This window comes from Rhinolophus sinicus, chromosome 17, assembly GCF_057876585.1.
Source record: "Rhinolophus sinicus isolate RSI-liver-muscle chromosome 17, RSI-T2T, whole genome shotgun sequence".
NCBI lineage: Eukaryota > Metazoa > Chordata > Mammalia > Chiroptera > Rhinolophidae > Rhinolophus > Rhinolophus sinicus.
Window position 1 is genome coordinate 101764198 of NC_142517.1, and position 15730 is coordinate 101779927.

Here is a 15730-nt window from a genome sequence, read left to right on the forward strand (position 1 = left end):
TTCATTAATTTTTAGGCTTTCATTTTTTTCTCTTTAATGTTCATGCTCTAGGCTATAAATTTCCCTCAGGTCACTGCTTTTGCTGCATCACGTAAAATTTGATATATATTTAAAATTTTAAAAAATCCATTATAGATATTTAAAATTTTCTATTATAATCTCCTTTTACCCCATGAATTATTTATCAGGTTTTAAAAATAATTCAAGTAAGTGAGAATTAAAAATTATATTTGTATTAATGTCTGACTTAATTGCATACATATTTTTGTAAAATTGTTTGAATTTTCTTTATGGCCTAATTTGTGATACATTTTTATACATAATTATATGCATATGTACTTGAGAACAATATTTTTATTCCAATTGTTAGATTCAGAATTCAATGGTTTTTTCAGTTGTGTTATTCAGATCTCATATATCTTTGCTCACCTTTTTTGTCTATTTGACTTTTCAATAACTGTGTTGAAATGTGTTGACATCTCTCACTATTATGGTAGATATATTACTCTGTCCCTGCAGTTCCAATAAAATTTACTTCATGCACTTTAAGACAATTTTATTAGTCACCACCTATTTAAAATCACTTCATCTTCTTGGAGAATTGAATTAAGTAATGAATTGAATTATCTGTTCCTAATAATACATTTTACTTTAATATTTATTTTATTTGTTACTAGTATACCTATAACAACTTTCTTTTGGTTATATTTGCTTCATGTTTCATTTTCTATTCTTTTAATTTTAACCTTTTTTTTTTCCTTATACTTTAGGTATGTCTTTTATAAACTGCATATTTTAGATTTTATAAAATACAAACTGTGACTTTTATCTTTTAAAGTTCAGTTCATATTTTTTCAAGCTAATTATTAATATATTTGGACCCATTTAAAGATCTCAACTTATTATTTCTGTTTATTTTTTTCTCTGTTTCTATTTCTTTTCATCCTCTTCATCTCCCTTCTTCCTTCAAATTGATAGCTGTATCTACTCAAAATGCTGATTTGGGAATTTTTTTTATTGCTGATCCACAGTGAGATAAAGAGCTTATGCCAGAATGCAAATTAAAGCTCTACTCCCTTCATTCAGAAAGTCTTTATGTAAAAATCATGTCGGCTGAACTAAGCAGTGTGGTTAGTGATCTGGTTGATATACACTGTGGTTCAAGATCCTTCTGTTGTTGAGAACTGAAAACAGTTCAGCTTGGTGGACCTCACTTTCAGAAATACCGTTTTAACGTTTTCTTACATCTCTTGTGGAACTCAATTTTCAACATACTGATAGTATTTAAGCTTTTAAATAGGGATTATTATGAATATGTTTCCTCTTTTACTTTGATAATAGATTTCTTACCATCTCTTTAAGATAACAACCATCTCTAAGATAGCAACCAAGATATTTAATCTCTTTTATTCATATATCACTTACAGCATCTCTTGTATTTGTTCTCTTATTTAAGAATATCTGTTTTCAACCTGGCACTTTGCATGATAAAACTTCTGAGATCTTTTATACCTGGGAATATATTTCTCAAGACTTCAGATTTGACTAATATTTAGGCTGGATATAAAATCTTCAATTTGAAGTTCTTGTCCTTCAGTACTTTGGAAATTCTACTTCCGTAGTTTTCTTGCAGTTGGTATTGATTTTGAGCTCTGTGATTTTACTCCTTTGATGTGATATGCTTTTACTTTTTGTTAGCTTTTAGAATATTCCCTTTACCTTCCAGTTCTTAAATTCTAGTATAATGTAGTGTGGATTTTTCTTTGTTTCTCCTTTTTGGCACTCTATAGATTCTTTCAGTCTTAGGTCTGTTATCTTTTTAAAAATCTGGGACATTTATCTACAGTATTTCTTCAAACATTTACTACTTTTAAAAAAAATTTCTTCTCTTTCTGTGGTTTGGATTTTAGCACATCTGTTTCTATTCCTTATTCCTATTGACTTTTCTTTTATGTTTCTCATTTTTTTGCCCTTCTTCTTTTCTCAGTGGTGTCCTTTTTAAAATGTATCTTATTTTTGTGTTCTTTATTTCAACTATTATAATCTTCAAAGTACCTGAAGTATTGACCCTTCTTAAAGTGTTGTTTTATTTTATCCTATTGATACATTCTTCCATTAAAAAAAAAAAGTTGCATTAAGCTGGTTTAAAATTATTCATTTAAATATTTTTGCTTCTGAGGGAATATAAAATCCAGATAGTTGTATTCCTCAAATATCTTTTCCTTTTAGTTTGCGGGGTGTTTCTGGAAGTGTTTTTGAATCTGTCAAGCAGCACGTACAGGGCAAGGCCAGAGCCCTGTGTCCATCACCTCAGGTAGCCCACGGGTGAGAGTGGGTTGTATGCAAGAGCCCTAATGTACACAGGCCCATGCAGTGAGTCAATCATTTCTCCCCCTAAAAATAGACCTCAAGACATGGCTTTGCTCTTTGCCCCTCAGGAAAGAGCAGCTTTAGGTGGAGATCTTTAAGCACAGCAACTTTCCAGAGTCATTACCTCAATTTCACACCATCTCCCAGTGGCTTCTGCCATTGATTTTCCTTTAGTTTTGAGATCACTTGCACCAAATCTGAGTTGTTATAGGCGTGGGTGGGTATTCTTTGTCCTAATAGTACCTGTTCTATTTTATCCTCTCTATAATCTCTACTGGGCCACTTCTTGTCCCTGCTGAAGTCCAGGGACTTCGCATACCTTTTTTGGTGTCTTTGGTAGACGTTGGGATGAAAGCCAATAACAATGCCTGGTCACCTTTCTTGTAGAATCTGGAAATGGATCCACACGTTCTTTGCTACTGTTTGGGGGAAGAATTTTTTTTTTTTTTCAGCACAAAGTAACGTAGAATTTTGTCTCATGGTTTTATTTTTACAAAAGGTGTAAATAGAAATACAATGTAGAATACAAAATACCACACCCAAGGTCTTTGTCTGTGTCCCATTTCCAATCTTTAGCCACATACCATCTTAATATTTTTTTTATGCTACACATTTTTTCCACCTTAGATTATTTTGTGTACACTTCTTTTGGTTTGTTCTTTTTGTTTATGGTTTTATAGTGTTTATTTTTAATGCATTGCATAATATTCTAAAAAATTATACACCAAAATTTACCAAACCTCTCTTAGGTTATTTTTACTCTTCACTACTAGAGATGAGTATAACATCTTTATAAATCTATCTATCCATCATCTATCATCTATCTATCTATCTATCTCTCTATCTCTCTATCTCTCTATCTCTCTATCTCTCTATCTATCTATCTATCTAGATTCATTGGTTTACATTTATTTTAATAATATTACAAAGTCCATGGATGTAAAAACTTTATGGTTCTTGAGAAGTACTGCCAAATTGCCCTTCAAAAATGATACTGTTTTTGAATGGTTTTCTATACACTTATTCTGATGTATACTTCATTGCACATGCACAGACTTGTTGTATATCACTTAAGACAAATCCTCTTCTGTCTTTTTACACTACTCTGATTACATTTTTAAGGATACATTCAATTAAAATGGTGATAGACCACTTTAAAGAAAAAACCCCACAACGTTATTACTTCCAAATAGCCCTGTAATATCCTCTTGATTCTAATTCTAATTTAAGTAATCAGGAATATAAATATAAATTAAGACAAATGGGTGACATTTACTCTCTCAGATTCTAGCAATATAGCAATATAGACAGCATGTATCACTTATATAGTTTGAGGTCTTAGGTGTCCCAGAAAGGTACAAAATATTTATTGAAATCAGTGTTACTTCTGCAAGTTGTCTGAGCGTCTGGCCCTCCCCCTCTGTTTGGAACTATGTAAGTCCTGAGGTTTTCTATCATGCAAGAAAGGGATGGAGATGTAAAAAGTACAGATATTAGACTTTTTGCCAACTCTGATGCCTGGTACTCAACCTAGGTTTAATTTGATATAGAAAAATCAAGAACTGTAACATTTTTTACATATTGAAGGTCTGCTACTGCTTCCATTTTTATTGTGCAATATAATTTACAAGTTCCTGAAATAATTATGGTTAGTATGTGCCAAGCACTGTTTTAGATACTATATGTTTAATACTTGCATTAATTTTTGCTGTATAACAAACAATGTCAAAATTGTGGGTATTTACAATAATAAATGTTCATTTTCTTCCTCACAGGTCTGTGGGTTGTCTGTGGCTCAGCTGGGTTCCAGGAGGCTGGCCTTGGCTCCAGGCTGTGGATTGGGTTCCCTTCTGCTTCACCAGTGCCAACAGCTACCTGGGGCATGCTCTTCTATTGCACACCACAGAAATGTAAATGACAAGGCCAAACCACACAAACATATTTAAAACTTCTGCTTGTATCACATGCACTAAATTTCCATTGTCCCATGCACATCTCATGGCTAAGCCCCACTGCTGGGATATATACTCTGCTGACAGTGAGAGGCCACGTCACATGGGAAAAAGTGTGGATGTGTAACTTTTTAAAGGAGTGCGTGAAGAATTGAGAACAATAATCCTATGTATCATAATCCTCAAACCAACTGTGCAGACAGCATTTTAGTGGAGAAGCTGAGTGTACTAGTCAGCTCGAGCCACCATAACAAAATACCGCAGGCTGGGTGGTTTAAACAACAGAAATTTATTTTTCGGTTTTGGAGGCTGGGAGCCTGGAGATAAGGGTGCCAGCATCGTCAGATTTTGGTGAGAGCTCTCTTCCTGGCTTGCTGCCTTTTCACTATGCCCTCACCTGGCAGACAGAGACAGGAAACAAGCTCTGTGCTGTCTTCATCTAAGAGCACTAATCCCATCCTGGAAGCCCACCTTATTGTGGAAAATTAGGAGGAAGAATTATTCTCTGCCAGCAGGTGGGCAGGTAAAGAGCAAATGGCAGTCTGAGTTTTGCCTTGAGTTCTGGACATTCTTTTGCAAATTACTTGCTTTGTTGTTGCCTGTAGTTGAGAGCATCAGCAGAGGTCTTAGATTCCTTCTGACCTCTGGCAGCCAGTGGTGGTTTCCCTGACCTTTGCTCTCCCAGACCTTCCCCTGATTTTGTGTTTGTCATATTTCATTGAATTTTAGATGCCCTCAATTGTATCACTAAGAAAGAAAAGAAAAATATTACTAATGAAATTAAAATTTTTTTATCCCTAAGATTTTTATTCCATACTTTTCAAAAAGGCAGTTTTCGAGTTATTTAGACAAGTTTGAGAAAACATGTATCACAACCATGCATACATAAAAATGCAAATATGAGCACAATAAATTTGTTGTTATTCCTGAAATAACTTCACATTCAGATTTTTTCTCTTGTGAGTCATTCTTCCACTCAGAGGCCTCAGTTTGTGTGATTTCCCACTCATCAGGCATCAGGGACGTTAGGGCTGGATCATTTCTTAAAAGAGTGTTCCATCATTATCTCCTGTCTTTTCTTCCAAGCTGCTAACAACTATTCTGCCAGTTTAGCGGGTGCTATCTTGATTGTTTGTCAACTCAGTCTGTTCTCAAAGAGTCCTTAAATGGTTTGTGGATTCAGAGTGTGAGGATTTGCCATGGTTCAGTCTGTCACCCGGAATGGCCATAAGGTTCTGCATTTCCCAATGAGCTGATTCTTTACCCTTCTTAATACACATCTTTGCAACGGATCAAGAACTAACCTAATGGGTGGGTTGTGTAGGGTTCCTGGATATCTATCCAGAAGACCTTCAACTAGCTCAATGGTATTCCATCTATGTGTGTTTGGCATGTACTGTAACATCTTGTGGGGAAGAGCTCATTTTTATATACTGTTTTGGAGTTTAAATTTAAATAGAAATTTACAACAGCAAATGTGAATGTACAACAGCAAAAGTGCGCCTTAATCTAAATATGGACTTTGAGTGATACAGATGTGTCAGTGTTGGTTCATCGATTGTAATGAATGTACCACCTGGCACAAGGTGTTGGTGGGGAGACTGTGTGGGTGAGGGTAGGGGCTGTATGGCAACTGTACTTTCTGCTCAACTTTGCTATGAACTTAAAATAGCTCTAAAAAATATACCTTTAAAAAATTACATATGACAACTATACTTTTATTGCCAATCATGCATAGCTTTACAAGTTTAGGCTACTTTTATAACCTGTGTCATGATCGTAATCTCTTTGGCACCTTTAGCGGTGATAGCATAATATCAGCATTGGAGTTTCTTTAGCACTATTTGATTAAACAAATAGTTTTATTAATTTCCTCAATTGAATCACATGTTGCTGGAAATGAAGTAACTCTGTCAACAGTCGGCAAATAGTTTTTGACAAATTGATACTTAGGGCCTGCGGATAATCCCGGAGGGTGTATGAATTATTCACATTAGCCTCTCTTTGATCTCTTTTGGATGATTTGGCAATTTCTCCTGCTTTCATTTCCCTCTGATTTTGGCTTCGCCTGAAAGCAGAGCCTGAGACAGGATGTGGGTGCAGAGAGAGCATATTTAGAAAGTGAGCTCTGGAAGTAAGTGACCCTCTGGGGCAGTAACTTGACCCCTGGTGGCAATGACTGCAAACCACACCCTGATATCCAAGCTTCTCTGAGGTAGGAAAGCAGATATATTCTTACGGTTTTCAGTAAAGGGAAATAACAGTGATGGAAACAGAGAGATGACTACTGGTAAGCACTCTGCTGGTTTTGTTTTTCTCGTGTTACTTGCTAGGCCAAAATGAATAAAGTTAAGACAGCATGCTCCTGTGACATTTATTCTCCCAACCTGCTTGCGTTTCTGCCTCTTTAAAAACTGCTTGCATGGATGCTGTCTGTCTGTCCGCCGTGTATCTTCTCCACTTTCTCTTATTCACTTCTAACCGCTGTCAGCCCACAGTAAGTCAGTAATTTGGCAAGCTCACGTAGAAGCCACGACCTAGTGTGTCTGGTCCACATGTGCTCACTGAGCAGACCCTGCTCACTCATCACATTGGATTCTGGCCGTGGGCACTCCACCTAGGTGTTGCCATCCTGGGAGGACCTGCTGAAGCAGCCTGCCAGGATTTGTCTTATCCTTTACTGTGTCATACAGGTGGTAAGGACTACTGGGAATAAAAATGAGGTCTGTGCAGTAGCAGCTGACTTTCAGGAGTATGGATGCATGCTCAGGAGTCACCCTACATAGGAAGGGTCCATTTGCCGAAGTCAGCAACTCAAACTCTGGGAGCAGCTGAGAGAACAGAACATGCATGGACTGGGGCATTTGGAAAGAGTCATGAAGGAGCCAGGTCTGAACGATATTGATAATGGCACCTACTACACATTTTTTGGGAGCCTGGGCCTCCCAAGCAAATGCCATTTGAAAATGTGATGCTATTTCTCCTTAGGCACCAAATTGTATGGTGAGTTTGTTGAGGTCTGTAGACCTTAAGAGCAGGCAACTTGATTGGGGATAGAGGTTTGAATTAGGTCCGAATACTACGCTTGCCGAGGAGGTGGGTGACTGACATTTAGCAGTGTCCCTGTTGAGGCTTGGTTGCTTGTTTGTGTGTGGGAAGCTCATTTTCTGAAAGCCTGGCAGCTCTGGGTAAGAGCTAGACATCTACTGTGTTGCCCCAAAAATAAGGCCCAGCAGGACCATCAGCTCTAATCAGTCTTTTGGAGCAAAAATTAATATATGACCTGGTCTTATTTTACTATAATATAACACCGAGTCTCATATAAGACCGGGTATAATATAACGTAATGTAATATAATTAATATAATATAATATAATACCAGGTCTTACATAATATAATATATAATATGACATAACATAACATAACATAACATAACATAACATAACATAACATATAATACTTGGTCTTATTTTACTATAAGACCGGGTCTTATATAATATTATATTAATTAATTGCTTATATTAATTTTTGCTCCAAAAGACGCATTAGAGCTGATGGTCTGGCTACGTCTTATTTTCAGGAAAACAAGGTACCCAGTCTTATTTTACTATAATATAAGACTGGGTCTATATAATGTAATATAATAATATAATATAATATAATATAATATAATATAATATAATATAATATAATATAATATAATATAATATAATACCGGGTCTTATATTAAGTTTTGCTCCAAAAGACACATTAGAGCTGATTGTCTAGCTAGGTCTTATTTTTGGGAAAACATGTAAGTAGGACTTGTAAATGGGAAAACATATAGGCTTGCTCTCTGGGGCAGCCAGACATATTATGGTCCACACACTGGGATCCAATCCATTGTGTCACCTGTGCTGGAACTGGATAGGGGAGTTATTGTTCCTGGCCTGTTGGGTGATGCTGACTGACTCCTGGGTAGCCCTGCACACTGTGGAGCTGTGCTCCCACTCTTCTTATCACTAGGGAAGTGCTGTAACCATTTGATCTCCTTTGGGCTATGGTGGGGTGGAAGTAGGTAGGGGTCTAAGGCCTCTGAGAGGAGCATTAAACCTTCCTCCTGTTTACTCATTTGTCGCGCGGGAGACCCTGCTCGCTGCGCCATTTGTCGTGCGGGGTGGCCTGCGGGGTCTCTGGTCCCGCTCCACACATAAGAACGCAGGATATGGTGAGGCCAAAAAGGAACACCCATGGAGCCATAGGTAGGGGAGTCATACCACTATGGTCTCACTGGAGGCTGGGCCCACCGGACGCGCGACCTGCCGCCCGCATTTCTGCCAACCGACCGACGACTCTCCTCGGTTCTCCTCGACTCTGTTCCTCTACTCTCTTCCGCTCTCCTCGGCTCCTCGGCAATCCTCGGCTCTCCTTAGCAATCCTCGGCTCTCCTCGGTAGCCGCAGCAGTTATACCAGCAGCCAATTGGCCAACCGGCCACAGCCGACTGCCATCTACTACCCGAGCCAGCACCCTTCTACGTGAGGCCTGGAGCCTGTAAACTACTTTCTGGGCCTCTGTCCCCACACTCCACCCCTACAGGGTCTTGCCTCACAATCTACGCGACAAGCATCTTCCGCCAGGGTCCCTGTGCCGTATTAGCCTACTGACACCTACGGACGAAAAGAAACGGTAGTCTTAGGAACCAACAAGGGCAAATCCCTTCCATCTGGGAGGATACATGCTAGCTTTTTGTCCTGGGAAAGGAGGGTCACTGCCACTGGCACCTTTCCCAGTTTGTGGTACCAGACCTTTATGGCAGTACTTGGGGACCCTTGCATAGTTTCAACATGTAACAGAACAGGGGACCCCATAATAGGCCATAGTTAGAGCACATAGTTTCCTTGCAAAATCATCCCGGTATCGGGACCTCTGTATACTACAGTCACTTGTGGTGGCCACTCAGCCACCACCCCTGGTGTCACTTGCAAATCATGAGTCAAACTGGCCCCCCATGGGGGCTTTTGACCTGCCAGGGCCAAGTCCATTGCTGCCATTCCCCTGTTTTCAAGCATGTGGGTGCTGGCAGCAAAATGTTCCCATTTCTGCTGTAGGCTGGCTTTAACAGAGTCTCCCATTAAATCATGAATTGAAAGCACTGCAGCGTGCAAGGGTGGCGTCACCTTATTTAACTCCCTATAGTCCACAGTCATTCGCCAGGTCCCATCTGGCTTCTTGATAGGCCATACTGGGGAGTTAAAGGGACTGTGAGTTGGCCTCACAATATGTGCCTTCTCCAATTCCAATATTGTACGACCAATCTCCTCCTGCCCTCCTGGCAGGCGGTATTGTCACACTGTAACCACGCGCCAGGGCTGTGGCAACACTTGAGGAGGGTGGTGAGCATGCCCGCGTGTCACCGCTTTCACCACCCGGATCCGGAGACGGAACTCTCCTACCGACGTCTGTAAGCTGAGGCCATGTAGCACGTCCACCCCTAGAATATACTCCGGAACGGGGGAGACATAAACCTTGTAGGTACGAGGGGGAAGCCTTCCTATACCTAGTGGTAAGGAAATGGCTTTCACAGTCACAGTCTTTCCCCTGTAGCCATCAATGCAGATTGCTGGTCCAGGGAACAGTTCTGGGTTCCCATAAACGAGACTGCAGTCGGCGCCAGTGTCAACTAGGGCCAAAACCCTCTGTACATTCGAAGGGGACCAATGTATGGACAGTTCCACGTGGGGCCTCCGGTCCCTGCTCGTCCCCTCTGATCGGGTACCTTGGCCCCACCCCTAATCAAGCTGCAAGGAGTCAGCCTCAAGCAGCTGGATGAAGTCCTGGAGGGACACAGGTCGCGCTTTCCCAGACTCCTCCTTTATGCTTCTCCGGAGTTATTGTTCTGGATGCAACTGTTTCCAAAGTTCCAGCAGGAGTGCATTGGGTTGTCAGTCTATTTTCTTCCTATCGACCCCTGCTGCCATGAGATCACGCCACATCTGTGCGCATGTTACTCTCTGAGGCCCGCGACCTCGCCCCTTTACCTTTGGTTTGGGCTTCCAGGTTTCAACTGTGCGGACCTCCTGTCTTAACTTCCTTTGCCTCCGGCTTTCAACATCCCCTAGGGTGGCCATGGCAGTTGTAACTTCATGGATCCGTCGCCCTACATACGGTGTAAGAATAGCAACCAAGGATCCAAAAGCACTCGCAGGTGCGGTATCCAAAACCAGATCTCTCATGCTGGCAGTAAAAAGCTCGTCATCTGGGCCCTGCATGTTGAGGTTAAAAATAGCATGTCTCATACCCATTTCACGGATTATTTGCGTAAGTTCTGTATATGACTGCCATTGACTCACAGTGTCTGGCAGCTCGCCAGCCTGTTCCCATACGGTGCGTACCGCAGCAGTGAGCCATGCCATTAGAGAATGGTTGCCCTGATTGTTGGCCAATCTATGACAGTTTTGTAACCTTTGTCGCAGGGACGGATGCGCTGTCACGAAGGCTAGCTTTTCCATCTCACCTGGGGAGCAGAGAATGCTGTCTGCTCCCTCATCCCAGAAACGTAGTAGCCAAGCTGAGACTGGCTCTCCAGGGCGCTGTCTGTACTGCCTCCCTCGCTCCTGCAACTCAGTGGGAGTGTATGGGGTGTAGGTCGTGAACTCAGTCACAGCTGGGTTGCCGGCAGCAATGCCTCCGGGGCCCAAAGGTTGCTCACGTTTTACCCTTTGCTTCAAGATTGGCCGGGCTTGGGGGTTGGGAGCTACATTGTCTCCACTTGCTTCCTCCGCCTCTGCCTCAGAGTCTCCACCTTGGGACCCCTGTTCTAACAGGCGGACCCGGGCTTCCAGCGCTTCCAACCGGGACACCTGGTCCAGCACCCGGGCCACTTCATTAAGCGCATTTTCCGTGTTGAGACTCAAGGCTGTGAGGAACATCCAGCCCACGCAGCCGGCTGTAGCCTTCTCCTCCTCCGGCAACCGCTCAGCTGGAGCCTGCAGGGCCCTCTCCACGCTGGCCGGAGAGCCGTCCATGTCCTCCCACCTCTCCTTGGGGGTCCAACTCCTGAGAATAGTGGCCACCGGGCACCACACACTGTGTGGGGGCCACACATCCTCCTGCCCAGAGTCAGACACCATTCCTACCTGGTCGGAATCTTGCTCACCGTGCCAGGTGTCTGAGTGGGTGGAGGCCTCCTTGTAAGATGTCCACCACCCTTTGATCCTAAGGCCACAGCAGATCAACAAAAGGAGGACAACGCCTTCTATGGCCAAGAAGGTGGTGTGCCAGCTGGAGGCTTGAGTCTCCCAGGCAGACTGCGCCTCCCGTTCCCGGTGTCACTCCTCATGGGCCTCCTGAAGCTGGGCTCTCACACAAACAAACCGCTCCACCATGCTTCGGTAGGTTTTGGCCGGCACTGTACCCTGCTCACTGTGCCATTTGTCGTGTGGGGCAGCCTGCGGGTCTCTGGTCCCGCTCCCCACATAAGAACGCAGGATATGGTGAGGCCAAAAAGGAACACCCATGGAGCCATAGGTAGGGGAGTCATACCACTATGGTCTCACTGGAGGCTGGGCCCACCGGACGCGCGACCTGCCGTCCGCCTTTCCGCCAACCGACCGACGACTCTCCTCGGCTCTCCTCGACTCTGTTCCTCTACTCTCTTCCGCTCTCCTCGGCTCCTCGGCAATCCTCGGCTCTCCTCAGCAATCCTCGGCTCTCCTCGGTAGCTACAGCAGTTATACCAGCGGCCAATTGGCCAACCGGCCACAGCCGACGGCCAACCAGCCTCAGCCGATGGCCATCTACTACCCGAGCCAGCACCCTTCCACGTGAGGCTGAGAGCCTATAAACTACTTTCTGGGGCTCTGTCCCCACATCATTCTTTGTGAGTCTATATTGCCTGTTAACTCTCACTTGTTAGACAGGAAACAGTTCATTTTCAGCTTTGGAGGCCTTGAATGGTATACCACAAGGATTTATGGTTGCTATTGGAAAGCATCATGCTTGGGTCTCAGACCTGGGTTCAAATCCTACCGCTGCCCCTCTAGTGAAAACCATGGATGATGATTCTCTTAAGTTCTTTGAGTCTTGGTGTCATGCAGGGTCTCTGGCCCTGCTCTTGGCAGGTGAATACAGGAGATGTGGAGGCTGAAAAGGAGCAATCACCATATCCTGCTCGTGACACCATGTGTAACGCAGGGACTCTGGTCCTTCTCCCTGCACAAGAACGCAGGATATGGCGAGGTCAAAAAGGAACACCCACGGTGCCACAGACATGGGAGTCGAGTCATACCACTATATTCTCAATGGCGGCTGGTCGAGACACAAAAGCAAACATCCGCCAGTACCCCAAATGAGGGGTCTTCCTGCACCCCAGTCTCACTGGCAGCCGGGTGAGATACATGAAGTAGGATCAAGACAATCCACAATCTGCCATCCACACTTGCTAACCCCACTTGCTAGCCGCAATCTGCAGTCCGCTTCTGGGCCAACCAACCAACCCCACTTGCTAGCTGCAATCCGCACTTGCTAACCACGCTTGCTAACCATGTCTTCTGCAATCCGTGCTTACTAGCGTAGTCACGGCAGTTATATTAGTGGCCAATGGCTAACTGGTTACAGCTGATGGGCAACCAGTCACAGCTGATGACCATCTACTACCCAAGCCAGCACCTGTCCACGTGAGGTCGAGAGCCTGGAAACTGCTCTCTGGGACTTGATCCCTACACTTGGTTTCCTCCTTTATATGGTGGTTAAATATACATGTCTCATAGCATCATCGGGAGATTAAGTAAAATAACGATGCAAAGTGTCTGTAATGGAGTTTCAGAAGTGTCAGTTTCCTTCTAATACAGCCTCATATGTCAGTTGTGATATATGAAGCTAAAGCCTTAACAAGTTAAATTTAAATTTAATGATAAAATAAGATATTTATACATTATTTTTAAAAAGAAACACTATGAGAAAAATCTTTAGATTTAAGATGAAGAATTTGGAAGTTGGAAATATAGTTTTATTTTCTGAATGCAATTGTTTCCAGTGACTGTTTTATTCACTATAGATGAACAAAAATATGTCACATAGAAGAGAGCCGCAGTGTAAAGGCATCTGATAAAATGCCGCTAATTAAACACATAATTTGTTACAGACTGCGTACTCAACATATTTTGGCACGTAAAATATTTACTCTGATAGACTGAAGCTGTTACTCTGAACTGGGTCGGAGTTGTTATTGAAACTGAGTGTTTTTAATCTAGCAAACGATAATGACTTCATCACTTTTGACTGTGTCTCTGGTTCCAGCCTGGAATGAAATTTTATTGCCTTTCAGCTTTCGATGAGAGTGCTTGATGGACTGTCTTGGCTAAGATCCTGTTTTTGGAAAGAACATTAAATACTTGTTAATTTATATTTATATTCAAAACTCTAAATTGGTGCTACACATAAGCAGGTCTCCTAATTATGAATTTTCCCCCAAATTCAGTTTTGTGTGAAAGCCAAGAACTTGAAACAGCACAAAAAGCAGCTCAGATCAAAGTTTCTTTTCAAAATGCTTTGATATTTTAGTTTCTGCTCTTCCCATTTCCTGATGCATTTGTATTAGAAAAAAGGTATAGTTTTGGTCATGTTCTAAGTAAGTGTATTTTGAGGGGGGAAAAAAACAACAACTCTCAAACATTCTGTACTTTAAGAATGCACTGTTTGGGTTTATTTCAGTTTTAAATTGACTTATTGTATTTAAGATTACTTCTAGAGAGGCAAGTTGTACTTTAGTTCAAGTTCAGTTTCCTTCACTAAGTCTCTGTATGGCTTTTAGAGATTTGGGGCTTCAGATGTGTGACCTCTCAAATTAGGGGCATGGAATGAGAATTTGCTAACATTAATGAAAGCTCAAGATTCTATTTTTTTGTCCAGCTGTACATGTCTCAGGCACTGTAGCACAGCGTTACAGCACACACCGTGGTTTGCTTAGTCTGGGATGGGTGTGGATGAGAGTCTGCATTCCTAACAGGTTCCCAGCTGATGCCGAGGCTGCTGTTCTGAGGACCACACTGAGTAGAAAGAGTTCCACGTGCAGTTTAAAATTTGACTGCTTGGGTGTGAATGCCTGTCCCACCATTTCTTAGCTTTATGACCTTGTGTAGGGTGTTTAGCTGCTCCATTTGGCATCTGTCAAAACGGGAATGATTGAAAATGGCATTTAACTGTAAGGGTTCATTTAAAGACGAACTGATATGATCTATGTAAAGTATTGAACATTTTATAGCAAAGTGATAAGTACCTGTCATGCGGGAGACCCTGCTCGCTGCACCATGTGTCGTGCAGGGCGGCCTGCGGGGTCTCTTGTCCTGCTCCCCACATAAGAACGCAGGACATGGTGAGGCCAAAAAGGAACACTCATGGAGCCATAGATAGGAGAGTCATACCACTGTATTCTCTCTGGTGGCTGGGTTGGAGAAACAGGAAACAGGAGCCACACAATTCTCAACCCTCACTGCAGCGCTTGCAGGCTCAGCCACCATCTTCTTGCTAGCCCCCATTCTTCTGCTAGCGTAGCCATGGCAGTTATATTAGTGGCCAATGGCTCACTGGTTACAGCTGACGGCCAACTAGCCACAGCTGATGGCCATGCAATCACAATTGATGGTCATTTACTACCTGAGCCAGTACCTGTGTATGTGAAGCCGAGAGCCTGGAAACTACTTTCTGGGGCTCTGCCCCCACACTCCACCCTTACAGGCTCTCGCCTCACAATCTATGCGACAAGCGTCTTCTGCGAGGGACCCTGTGCGAGGAGCCTGGAGGTGAATGCAATATCCTGGACACAGCCAGGCTCTCTGGGCACAGCCAGGGCATCTCAGGGCTCAGCCAGACTTCCTGGACTCAGCCAGGGCTCTCAGGGCACTGCCACTCTCTGTGGGCACAGCCACACTTCCTGGACACAGCCAGATCTCTCAGGGCACTGTCACTCTCTCTGGGCCTCTCAGGGTACCCTGCTGGAACAACAGCGACTCACAATCAAGGTGCTTACATATTCTCAATGGTGGCCAGTCAAGACATAAAAGCAAACATCCCCCAGTTCCACTACATGGTGGTATGTTCCCAAACAAACAGTCAAGCGGTCCATTAAATTAGGGATGGAAGGCAATTCCCCATAGTCCATAGTCATTCATCAGGGCTGTCCTGGGGGTGAGGGACGACCTTGACCTCACCCTCATCTCCCACGGAGGACTCAGCAAGCCTTTCCTCCTGGGACAGGTCCTGCATCCGGGCTGCCTGAGCAGGAACTTCCCGGCCCACAGGGCCACAACGACCTTTGCTTTCTCCGGCTTGTGCTGGTTGGGGAACCGTCCACATCTTTCCACCTCTCCACGGGGCTCCATCTCTGCAGCAGCTGCATGGCTTTTCCTGTGCTGGTGGGAGAACCGTCCA